We start from the raw sequence: 12,846 nt of genomic DNA, 5'->3' as shown, positions 1-12,846 counted from the left end.
AACCGTTTTTGCATTGCATGTTCACAAGTGGGTGTAATCGGATAGTTGTGCCAAAAGCAAGCAGGGACACAGTGGGTTAAATGGTCTTTGAGTCTACTGTGCTGCTCTATAAGTTAGTTGTGCTTAGATTTATTGAATTGCATTGTTTTTTAACTCTGCAGAAGATGCTCAACTTATGAGTGCTATTATAGTCAGAGTAAAGGAATGTCAACTGGACTCATGACTTGGCCTCTTGCCACTGAGTCAGTGTTAGACCAGGCATGTGCGAACACTGTTTAGGCTGACCCTCCTATACGTTACTGAGATACTGCTGCACTGTCAGAGGTTTTGTTTCACAACTGAGGCCTTCTGAACCATCTCAGGTCGATATAAGAGGTCCCACAGGACTATGTTGAAGAGCAGAGAAGCTCTCGCTGCTGCACTGGCCAACTTGTTATGTATTCCTCAAATAACATTGGTAAAATGGATTACCTGGTAATTGTTTTTGTGAGAGTTTGATCTGTTCAAATTGGCTGCCATTGTAACAATGACTACACTTCAAAAAGTACTGCATTGGCTGCAATCCTTTTTTTCTATCCTTCCCTTCACCTTCCCTCCCTGCTGTTTATTGACCCGATAAATTGCCTCTATGAGACTGACTGACCTTGTGCAAATAAACTTCCAGCTTAATACAGGTGGCTATTGCACCAAAATAATCAAAGTTTGGAACTTCTTGAAGGCTGAATTACTTCTTCCCAGCATCCTGACTCAACTGAGTATATAAACAGCCAAGCACTTATCTTGCCAATCAACTATTGTAGTGTTTTTAAAAATGTTGTAGGGAAATTGTTGAGTTTGCTTTCTGTTATGATACAAGTTTAATTTGTTTTGTGATATTCATGTAAACTTCTCAAGATCCACCTCATTGCTAACTAGTCATGGCTTTAACATTTTTGTTGCCATCCCTATGGGCTGACCATTGCTGACTCTTCATAAACTCCTGGAGAAAATGAGGACTTCAGATGCTGGCGATAAGAGTCGAGAGTGTACTGCTGAAAAAGCACAGCAGGTCAGGCAGCATCCAGGGAGCAGGAGAATCGACGTTTCAGACATAAGCCCTTCATCAGACCCCAGGCCTCCTGGCTCAGCGATTTGCCTCACTTGATCATTTTGCCACCCTATATTGGTTTTCTGTGACCCAGTGCATGGAATTCAAAATCCACATTCTCCTCCTCGAGACCCACGATGGCCTCTACACACTGTCACTGCAATGTCCTCTAGTCTCACTTCACCAGCTGGCTTCGAACCTCTCATCCCTTTTGTCCTGATGTGGTTCCTGGAGCCTTGAACTGCCTCATTGCTATGCTCCAAAACACCCATCTCTAACTCTGCTTCTTGTCCCCACCCCCAAAGCTACTCTTCTTGACTAAGTTTGCATATGTCCCTTTATCTCTCAACTGCACCTTTAATGCCTGTTGTTTTATTGCTTCTGTTTATCCTCTTCTCCTTTATCCCTACCCCCATTAAAGATCACCTGAGCATGTTTTCTATGTTAAATGTACTCTAAAGACAGGTTCTTGCTCATAATTACAGGATATTTAAATTTGATGTTGTTAAGCTTTGACTGCCCTGATTCTGCTATTAAGGCCAGAGTTGAAATCTGTGTAAAATCTCCCAATGAAAGTGCCATCTTCCTAGCTCTAAACCGAATTTGCATTGTCTTCGGCACTCCTCACTCTAAGATGACAGTCTGGTCTCATTGTGTCTGAAGGCTCAGGCAATATAATGCTCAGGGATCAGAGGTATGGTGCAAATAGGCTACAGAGCAGTAATGGCTGGAAGGGGGTGGGGGAAGAGATTGTACTCTTTCTTTTGAAGAGGCTGTTATGTCAATTTTCTTTTGTACAGGTGGTCGATAGGCAAGCAGGAACTTTCCGCAGTCTCTCAAAATAATTCCCCGCAGTGGGATCACACTGGAGCATGACATCACCTCGCCATAGAAACCAGCTCGGCAGCGGTGGAAAGTCTCAGGGGGCATTAAAAAAAACTAAACAAACCACGGCAGGGAACACCAGCTTTCAACATTCTAGTCATAAAGCATTGAGTAAAACAGCTTTCAGTGTAAAGTGTTTGTTTGTGGAGGTGTTGCATATCCCCTGATGTAAAATCATAAGGCCTCTGAGCTGATAGTAGTAGTGTTTTGGGGGTGATCTCATTTGTTCTATTGCTTGCAACTATGTCATTGCTTATGATTTGCTTTCGCACCTGTGAAGTAACTGTGTAAAGGAGCAGTCGGTAATCTCAGCTCCAGCTATTAATAGTACCACTTACAGTTGGGTCTGTCTGTGCGGCAGTGATTTCAAATGAATTCTGCTTTGTGGCAGCACAGCGAGTGTGACCATCCCAGCGCGCTCTAAGCCCACTGTCATGTCAGTACCTGCTGGTGGACTGTGCTTTTTGTATACAAACAAAACAAAATTACGTCACATCTTTCACAACCTGGAGACATCTTAAAGTGCTTTACAGCCAGTAACATACTTTACAAAATCTCTAGTCATTATTGTAATATAGGAAAACGTGCAAGTCACTCTGTGTACCATGGTAACATTGAGATGAATGATCATACGATTGAGTGATGTTGGTTGAGGGAAATATATTGGCCAAGCCACTGGGGTGAGCTTCCCTCACCCTCTCTGAATAGTGCTAGGGAATAATTACAGCCCAGCTGAGAGGAGATCCCATTTAATGTCTTGTCAAAAAAGGCAATGCCTCTGGCAGTGCGGCACAACCTCATTCCTGGCCTGTTTTCTCAAGCCTTGAAGTTGAGTATGCTGTAAATTGATGGAAGAAAAGCATTGATCCAGTTTGACCAATATCCATGCTCTATTTCAGTACAATTGGCTTTGAAATGTTCAGGAAACGTTAGTTGCAGCACATGCTGACTTTGACTCCGTCAGTAGTACTGATACGGCTGAGTCTGAACATGTTGGGATCGAGCACCAGTGCAGTACTGAGGGAGTTCTACATTGTCAAGGTATCACCTTTTGAGTGAGGCATTAAACCGAGGCTTGTCTGTCATCTCAGGTGGGTGTAAAAGGTGGTCTGGCACTATTTCAGAGTAAAAGGTGGGGGTCTCCCAGTGTTCTGATCAATACTTAAATATCCTGCAGCTAGCATTACTCAATTTAAAAACTGATCATCTGGTACGTTGTTTGAGAGACCTTGCTCTAAGTAAGTCAGTTATTCTCTTCTCTACATTATGGTCATGACTATGTCAGTACATTATTGGCTTATAACTTCTTTGGGGCATCCTAAGGATGTGAAAAAATACAGGTTTTTCTTCAGGCCAGAATACCGACCATGGTTTAATGCTCTCTTTTGAATTTATTTACAACCATGTTGACAGTACCTTGACATTGTAAGTGCTCATTGAATGGGTTTTTACCCATTTTCTACCAGTCATTAGAGAATCCAGACACTCAATGAGATTTTCTCAACCCCTCTCCGTAATATCGCACATGACTGAGGTGAGCCCTGGTGGATCCATCGGCTACAGCTCTGTTCCTTGTCCTTTTCCGTTAAATCCATAGTAACATCTACAGATGAAACACTTTTTTGTCTTTTAGTGCTCAGCCTCCCCAAAGAATACAGTCATCTTGAGATTGTGCTCTGAGGATGACACAATTGTAGGCTGACTAGGGTCCATGCTAGAATCTGGCAAGCTTGTTTGCTGGCCAGGGACAAAAGAGAAATGTCATAATTGTTAATGCAGCTAATGATTTTTGAGAAGATTTGTAGCTCAGGTTGATGATTAATATGTATCTTGCCTTACTGAGCTTGAAGGTTTGTTTTCAGATGTGTCGTCACCATACTAGGTAACATCATTAGTGAGAGTCTCCGGTGAAGTGCTGGTCGTATGTCCCTCCTCTCTCTTTATAGGTCTTGGTTTCTTAAGGTGGGTGATGTCATTTCCGGTTCTTTTATTCAAGGGAACGCAGATAGGATCTAAATCGATGTGTTTACTGATGGAATTCTGGTTAGAATGCTATGCCGCGAAGATTTCTTGAGCCTGTCTTTGTTTCTCCTGTCCTAGGATGTGTGTGTTGTCTCAGTCAAAGTGGTGTCCTCCTTTATCTGCATGTATAGAAACTAGTGATAGTGGGTCATGTCAATTAATATAAATCAATGTAAATGCAGCTTTCAAAACAATTTATTCCTTTAGGCCATTCAATACAAAATAACTTTAATTTGTTGAGGTTGTTCAATAATTTGTTGATGTTAGAAATGCAGATGAATAAATCCAATGTTTTGCTTCAGAGATTTAGGATAGATTGTGTATTCTATGCTGGTCATGGTGATGTTCAATGACATGAAGCTCACTGTGTGTGTTTGTGTGTGTGTGAGAGAGAGAGAGACATCAATGCAGTTATCAGCAGGAAGCATTTTTATGTCCTTTCTCCTGCAAGATCTGGAGGGCTGTAAGCAGAGCATCTGGGCTGATGTTGTCTTTGAGTCTACAATCTGTTTCAAAGGGGAGTCCATTGCGGACAGCGCTAAAGTAATCACATTTTTCACCAAAATCTACAGCCTTGCCACATAGCAATCATAGCTGAGGATTGCCAGCTTAGTCCATGAACACCCCTTCCATCTATCTATTTATACTAGACACTCCAGTCATTCAACAGTCATCAAAACAAATTCATAGGCAGGCCCTTGTGAGGTCCAGGCCTCTGTTCTGTGCTTGACTCCTCAAGATGGTCTCCTGGTCAGCAACTTGCATCTCCTGCGATTACAAATCTGACACCATCCTGACTCAGAACTAAGTAAATATTTTCATTTATCGGGACCAGGAGAGTGCTGATTGAACAAATATTCGGGTTAGTCAAGAGGTCCACATAATCAACGTAAAAACACATACTAGGTCATAGAAATGTAATGCAGGGGGAATACACATTGCTGTTATACTTTACTTACAGCATAAGTCACTTAAATAATAATGCAACTTTACCTGAAATAAACTTATCAACAGAGAGCATTCTCACTTGCACCTTCAACGGACCATTTGGACATTACAATAAACCTCTGGTATTTGAAATATATATTCTTGGCTGGTTTATCGAGACTGTCAGTTCACAAGGTGCTGATTAAAACAAACTTTACTGTATAACGCCATTCCTTCACTGCTGCTGGGTTCAATCCTGCAGTGCTCCTGCCAACAGCCCTTTTAGTCTACCGACAGTACACTGATTGCAGCAGTTCAAGAAGGGAACTCACCACCACTTTTTTTTTCCAGGGCAGTTTGGAAGCCTGGTCCTCCCAGCAAAGCTCACATAGGCTGAGCAAGTAAAATCAAAATCCAGCAAAGTTGAAAGTGACTATCTGAATCTTACCTCTCCTTTCTCCAAGGGGGTGTGACCCTAATCTGTGCTCTAGCTTGACATTGTAGGATCAGGGAGGTGATGGCCTAGTGGTATTATCGCTGGGCTGTTAATCTAGAAACCCAGACAATGTTCCGAGGACCCGGGTTTGAATCCTGCCATGGCAGATGGTGGAATTTGAATTCAACGATCTAATGATGACCATGAATGCACTGTTGATTGTTGGGAAAATCCACCTGATTTACTAATGTCCATTAAGGAAAGAAACTGCCATCCTTACCTGGTCTGGCCTACATGTGACTCCAGACCTATAGCAATATGGTTGACGCTTAACTGCCTTCTGGGCAATTGGGGATGGGCAATAAATGCTGGCCTAGCCAGTGACACTCTCGTCCCATGAATAATTTTTTTTTTAAAAAGATACTGAAATGGGCTGTTTTTGAGGAACTCAATTGGGAGCAATATCCTGAAGAGCAGAATGTGTTACTGTGTGCTAATGTTATAACCTCCCATCAGACAGAGCTGTACATTTCAAGGCACTAAAGTATTTTCTACTGTAAAGTATGAGAAACTGAGTAAGTAAAGGAATGGAGAGCAAATAATTCTCATTATGTAAGGTATCTCTTAAAGTGTGTAAGCATGCAATGGTTTCTTGTGAACAATACCACAGTAGGTTTCCTAGATGATCTGAAAAGAGATTGGATGGTTCTGTATACTCTAAGGCTATCATTACATCAGCACATCCTTGCCACTATTTTTGCATTTCCTATATTTGTGTTCAGACACCCAAATGACAGTCTTCCAAAGATTTGGCCTTCTATGAAGGCATTCTGAGAGACATCATTGCATTAAAAAGAAAACATTGTGTTTTCCAATGTAACTCAAACAGGAGCAGCCAATCCAGTATAGGAATAGAAAGGGATAGTGCTGGGAATTCTCAGTAGGTGAGGTAGCATTGTAGAGAGAGAAACAGAATGAATATTTCAGGCTGATTGCTTTAGTGACCATTAGGCTTCTATTTGAGGTCCTTGCTTTGATGAATATTAATTCAGACAATTTTTAAATTCAATAAATATGAATAAAAGTGTTAAATATTTACCTTTGTGGCACTGAATTCCAGGTTGTACCATTCAATCAATACCAGATTATTATTAACAGCAAACTGCTAGGGAATGTTACCATGTTATTTGTAAAGGTTTTATTAGTACTTTCAAACCAAACAAATTTAATTCTTGTAGGGAAAGACAGAGATCATTTAGGTATCCAAGATGTGGAGGAGCTGGTGTTGGATTGGGGTGGACACAGTTAAAAATCACACAACACCAGGTTATGGTCCAACAGGTTTACTTGGAAGATAGTGCTGTTGAACTATAACCTGGTATTGTGTGATTTTTAACTTTTGTCCATTTGGTGTGGGAACAGGGAAAAGCCATTCAGTCCCTCCAGTCTGTTCTGCCATTTAATAGGATCATGTCTGATCTGACACTGCTCACTTCCACTTTGCCCTTTGCCTGTACCCCTGGGTTCCCTTACCAATCAAGAATCTGTCTATCTCAGCCTAACATATAAGAATCTGAAGATTGTTGTGTTACATCTCAGTCTTTAAGGAACACAATATGTCAGTATGCCTTTAAGAGATATGTTCGTGATATAATCACGATTCTATTGCATTTGACCTGAGGGTATAAAGGTCTCAAATGCCATCTAAAATCTAGATGCTTGAATGCTGGTGGAAGCAGATTATTTTTGTTTAATCGTGTATAACTTTGTCTAAAGATGACCAGTTGGATCGTTCAGTACCACATTATCCACGGCCCGGTTTCTTATATTTCAAAGGATAACATAAGCATTACCACATCAGGTAAAGATACCCTGCTGGAGGCAAATACACATCATGTTAGGTAGCAGTGCTTCAGGATCTTGGTCAGAGATATTTGGAAAACTAATTGAAGATCAAATGTACAAGAGCACTTGGCTTCAAAATATACAGACAATCAGCAGTGTTTGAGAGGACAGACCACTAGATAGGCATTTATAAGCCAGAAATCAGAGCTAAGTTTATTTTTGATTTAATATCTAAGTTCTTTTAAGAGGATAGAGATTTCACTGAATCCCTGTAGTTAGAAGCACAAAGCTGAACATTATTAACCTGTACCGAAGAAGTGAATACTATTTGTCTGTATCTCTCCCCTTATAAAACAATAAACTGACAGGCTGTTGTTTAAATGTGAAAATATTAAAAAGGCAGTTGGTTCAGTGGTCCTCAAACATAACTATATGGTTCTCCTGAAGGAAAATGTGGCTTAAAACACTTCAAAGCAGTTTCAATGATAAGAAGGGTTACTGGTATCAAACAAATGGTTGATTCTGCTACTTTCTTTCTCCATTTGATGTGAAAGTATAGGCAAACCCATGGGACATCATCCTTCAGTATTTGGTATGAATGCCATCTATTGGGTGAAACTTGTTTACTAAAAACCTGTAACTTTTGACCTTCCAGGCTATTGTTCTCAAAACGATTCTATTGAAGGGGCCAAACTCAGGAAAGGGGGAACAACAGGCAGACATATCGGGAGACAGAGGCAGAAAGGGATAGAATAGAAAGAGAAAAACAAAACCAAGAGAGAAATAAACAAATGCTACAAAAAAAGGATGGAAACTTCCAAAGAGAAATGTAAGACAAACACTTAATTATAGATCAGGCAGCATCCAGTGAAAGTTTCATTAAATAATATCCATCCAATGAACATATGTAGTTCTATTTTGCAGATTAAGTGAAAGATGATGTGAGAGGAAAGCTCTGAAAATCTTGCTTTTTTTCATGCAATGAGGTTTTTGTGGCTGATCCAATATTTATTGCACATCTCTAGTTGCCCTTGAGGTAGTATTGAGCTGCCTTTTTGAGCTGCTGAAGTTCATTTGGTGTAGATAGACCCACAGTGCCTTTAGGAAGAGTTTGAAGATTTTGACCAAATGACACTGAAGGAACAGTGATGTATTTCCAAGTCCGGATGGTGAGTGGCTTGGAGGGAACTTGCAGATGGTGGTGTTCCCATGTATCTGCTGCCCTTGTCCTTCTACTAAGTGATAGAGATTGTGGGTTTGGAAGGTGTTGCATAAGGAGCCTTGGTAAATTTCTGCAGTGCATTGTGTAGTGCATCAATGGTGGAGAGAATGAATATTTGTGGTGTCCATCAACTGCATTGCTTTATCTTCTTGAAAAGTTGTTGGAGCTACATTCATCCAGGCAAATGGAGAATATTCCATCATCCTCCTGACTTGGGTCTTGTAGATAATGGACAGACTTTGGACAGTCAGAAGGTGAGTTACTTGCTCAGGGTTCCTAACCTCTCTCCTGCTCTTGCAGCCTTTATATTTATACGGCTAAACCCGCTCAGCTTCTGGTCAATGATAACCCCAAGGATGTTGATAGTAGGGGATTCAGTGATGGTGATACATTGAATGTCATGGGACGGTGCCTGGATTCCATCTTGTTGGAGATGGACATTGCTTGGCACTTGTGTGGTGAACATGTTACTTGCCACCAGCCAAGCTTGGACATTGTCTAAGTCTTGCTGCATTTGGACATAAGAGAAAGTGAGGGCTGCAGATCCTGGAGATCAGAGTCAAGAGTGTGGTGCTGGAAAAGCACAGCAGGTCAGGCAGCATCCGAGGAGCAAAAGAATCAACATTTCGGGCACAAGCCCTTTGGACATAGACAGTTTCAGTATCTGAGGGATTACAAATGATGCTGAACATGGTACAGCTAACAGGGAAAATTCCCACTTCTGACCTAATGGAGGAAGGAGATAATTGATTGACTCAGATGAAGATGGTTAGGCCTAAGACACTACCCTGTAGGAACACCTACAGAGATGTCCTGGAGCTGAGATGATTAACCTCCAACAACCACCATCATCTTCCTATATGCCAGGTATGACTCCAACCAGCAGAGAATATTCCCCTTGATTCCTATTGACTCCAGTATAGCCAGGGCTCCTTGATGCTACACTCAGACAAACGTGGCCTTGATGTCAAGGAGAGTTACTTTGACCCCATTTCTGGAATTCAACTCTATTGTCCAAGTATGGAAAAAAGGCTGTAATGAGAATTGAAAACCGAAGATCCTTGAAAAAATTAGCGGGTCTTGCAGCATCTGTGGAGAGAATACAGTGTTAATGTTTTGAGTTCAATGCTCCTTCAGAACTGATAGTAATTAAGTGGTATAGTAGTTGAAAACAGGGGTGGGGAGGTGGTGTCTGCAAAGAAGAGAGTGGATCCATGGAGGTAAAACACAGAGATGGAAAGACATTTAGGCAGACAAAGGGGTGGATAATGGTCAGCCAGGCAGAAGTAAAGCTGCTAATGGGGATCATAAATCGGTTGGCGGTCCATAAGTGGGCCTGGAGCATGGGGATGGGTAAAGGACATGGAACAAGGTGTTCCGATTCTATAATGATAATCACGCAGGTGACCAACAAGATGATGCACCACCACAACACTGGCAGCAAGATGAATGTTAAGAACATGCACAAAAGCGCACACATCAATGACGTTCAGAGTTAACCAGGTGAAAGGCAAAATCCAGAAGATGGCCAAACAAGTCCAAATACAGAAAGTATTATGCCAAGATCTCCTATCCATGTTACACCAGGGACACATGGGTGTTGAACATACAAGACAGTTAGCATCTGAGTCTGTCCCCTGGCCAGCGATGAATCAGAATGCTAAACCACTTGTGAATGAATATGAGGCACGTCCAAATGTATCAACCCTAGTCACAGAAGAATCCTGTACCTCTACATGATTTTACATCCACCCCTTGGTTGTAGGTAATGGCACATGGGGAAGATTACATCTTGGTAATGGATTCATTCGCCAAAATTGTTCAAAGACGTAGCCACACAACAAATGTGATTATTGCTGACATGATGAACACTGGTTCCAGTTCACTTAACATCCCAGAAAGATGGTGTCTGACAACAGAAGCAATTGCATAAGACCATAAGACATAGGAGCGGAAGTAAGGCCATTCGGCCCATCAAGTCCACTCCGCCATTCAATCATGGCTGATGGGCATTTCAACTCCACTTACCTGCATTCACCCCATAGCCCTTAATTCCTTGTGACATCAAGAATTTATCAATCTCTGCCTTGAAGACATTTAGCGTCCCAGCCTCCACTGCACTCTGCGGCAATGAATTCCACAGGCCCACCACTCTCTGGCTGAAGAAATGTCTCCGCATTTCTGTTCTGAATTTACCCCGTCTAATTCTAAGGCTGTGTCCACGGGTCCTAGTCTCCTCGCCTAACAGAAACAACTTCCTAGCGTCCACCCTCTCCAAGCCATGTATTATCTTGTAAGTTTCTATTAGATCTCCCCTTAATCTTCCAAACTCCAATGAATACAATCCCAGGATCCTCAGCCGTTCCTCATATGTTAGACCTACCATTCCAGGGATCATCCGTGTGAATCTCCGCTGGACACGCTCCAGTGCCAGTATGTCCTTCCTGAGGTGTGGGGACCAAAACTGGACACAGTACTCCAAATGGGGCCTAACCAGAGCTTTATAAAGTCTCAGTAGCACAACGGTGCTTTTATATTCCAACCCTCTTGAGATAATTGACAACATTGCATTCGCTTTCTTAATCACGGACTCAACCTGCATGTTGACTTTTAAAGAATCCTCAACTAGCACTTCCAGATCCCTCTGTACTTTGGCTTTACGAATTTTCTCACCGTTTAGAAAGTAGTCCATGCTTGTATTCTTTCCAAAGTTTTTCCCTAGCAAGCCAGTTAAAGCCATGTTGTCTAAGTGGGGAGTGACCCATATTGGGGGCATTGGGGGTATTGGGGGCAAAGTACTAGATTGGATTGAAAATTGGTTGGCTGATAGGAAACAAAGGGTAGTGATAAACGGCTCCATTTTTGAATGGCAGGCAGTGACCAGTGGGGTACCGCAGGGATCCGTGCTGGGACCACAGCTTTTTACAATATATGTCAATGATATAGAAGATGGTGTCAGCAATAACATTAGCAAATTTGCTGATGATACAAAGCTGGGTGGCAGGGTGAAATGTGATGAGGATGTTAGGAGATTACAGGGTGACCTGGACAGGTTAGGTGAGTGGTCAGATGCATGGCAGATGCAGTTTAATGTGGATAAATGTATGGTTCTCCACTTTGGTGGCAAGAACAGGAAGGCAGATTACTACCTAAATAGAATCAATTTAGGTAAAGGGGCAGTACAGAGAGATCTGGGTGTTCTTGTACACCAGTCAATGAAGGTAAGCATGCAGGTACAGCAGGTAGTGAAGAAGGCTAATAGCATGCTGGCCTTCATAACAAGAGGAATTGAGTATAGAAGCAAAGAGCTGCTTCTGCAGCTGTACAGGGCCCTGGTGAGACCACACCTGGAGTACTGTGTGCAGTTCTGGTCTCCAAATTTGAGGAAAGACATTCTGGCTATTGAGGGAGTGCAGTGTAGGTTCACAAGGTCAATTCCTGGAATGGTGGGATTACCTTACACTGAAAGACTGAAACGACTGGGCTTGTATACCCTTGAGTTTAGAAGACTGAGAGGGGATCTGATTGAGACATATAAGATTACTAAAGGATTGGACACTCTGGCAGCCAGAAACATGTTTCCGCTGATGGGTGAGTGCCGAACCAGAGGACACAGCTTAAAAATACGAGGTAGACCATTTAGGACAGAGATGAGGAGAAATTTCACCCAGAGAGTGGTGGCTGTGTGGAATGCTCTGCCCCAGAGGGCAGTGGAGGCCCAGTCTCTGGATTAATTTAAGAAAGAGTTGGATAGAGCTCTCAAAGATAGTGGAATCAAGGGTTATGGAGATAAGGCAGGAAGAGGATACTGATTAGGAATGATCAGCCATGATCATATTGAATGGCGGTGCAGGCTCGAAGGGCTAAATGGCCTATTCCTGCACCTATTGTCTATTGTCATATTGTATCATCACTCCACTGTCCTCAAAAAGTCTCACTGAATGTATTTGATGTACTATCGAATCAATGCTCATCAAGGGGCTGAGCGCCATACCAAGATTTCCACATTGCGTTGCTGCATCTTCAGGTCATGCCAGTGGGGAAGGGATTACTGACCCCAGCACAAAATGTATTCAGAAGGCACATGACCTAACCCAGCTACCAATTGTCTAACTGTTCAGGCATAGAACAGTCTTCTTCAAAGACAGACAAGAATAAAAGAGATAAATGATGATTGAGAAGGTAGAGAACTACCACAATGGCACACTGCACAGAAATGCAAATTAGAAATGCAAATATAAATACTCGGGAAAAAAGTAGTTTCTAATGTATACAATCGGCCCATGTTTTATGATGCCATTACTGACCATGGTGCTACCTTGTGAAAGAGAAACCAGCTCTGACCAACATGTGACATACCAATCCTGTCTGTACGAAGTGAGGGAGAGCACTCTGATAGTGACTGTGCAGTGATGTTAACTG

The 12,846-nt window shown here is 42.1% G+C and overlaps 1 protein-coding gene across 1 annotated transcript in view; it reads left to right on the top strand.

Annotated features, from left to right (window-relative positions):
• The window catches only part of garnl3 (GTPase activating Rap/RanGAP domain like 3), a 443,924-nt gene that overhangs the window by 28,413 nt on the left and 402,665 nt on the right, over nt 1-12,846 (top strand). The gene's annotated exons all lie outside the window — the stretch shown is intronic.

Source organism: Chiloscyllium punctatum, chromosome 49 (assembly GCF_047496795.1).
Source record: "Chiloscyllium punctatum isolate Juve2018m chromosome 49, sChiPun1.3, whole genome shotgun sequence".
Classification (NCBI taxonomy): domain Eukaryota; kingdom Metazoa; phylum Chordata; class Chondrichthyes; order Orectolobiformes; family Hemiscylliidae; genus Chiloscyllium; species Chiloscyllium punctatum.
The sequence above is the reverse complement of the archived record's forward strand: the minus strand, read 5'-3'. Positions and strand labels throughout refer to the sequence as shown.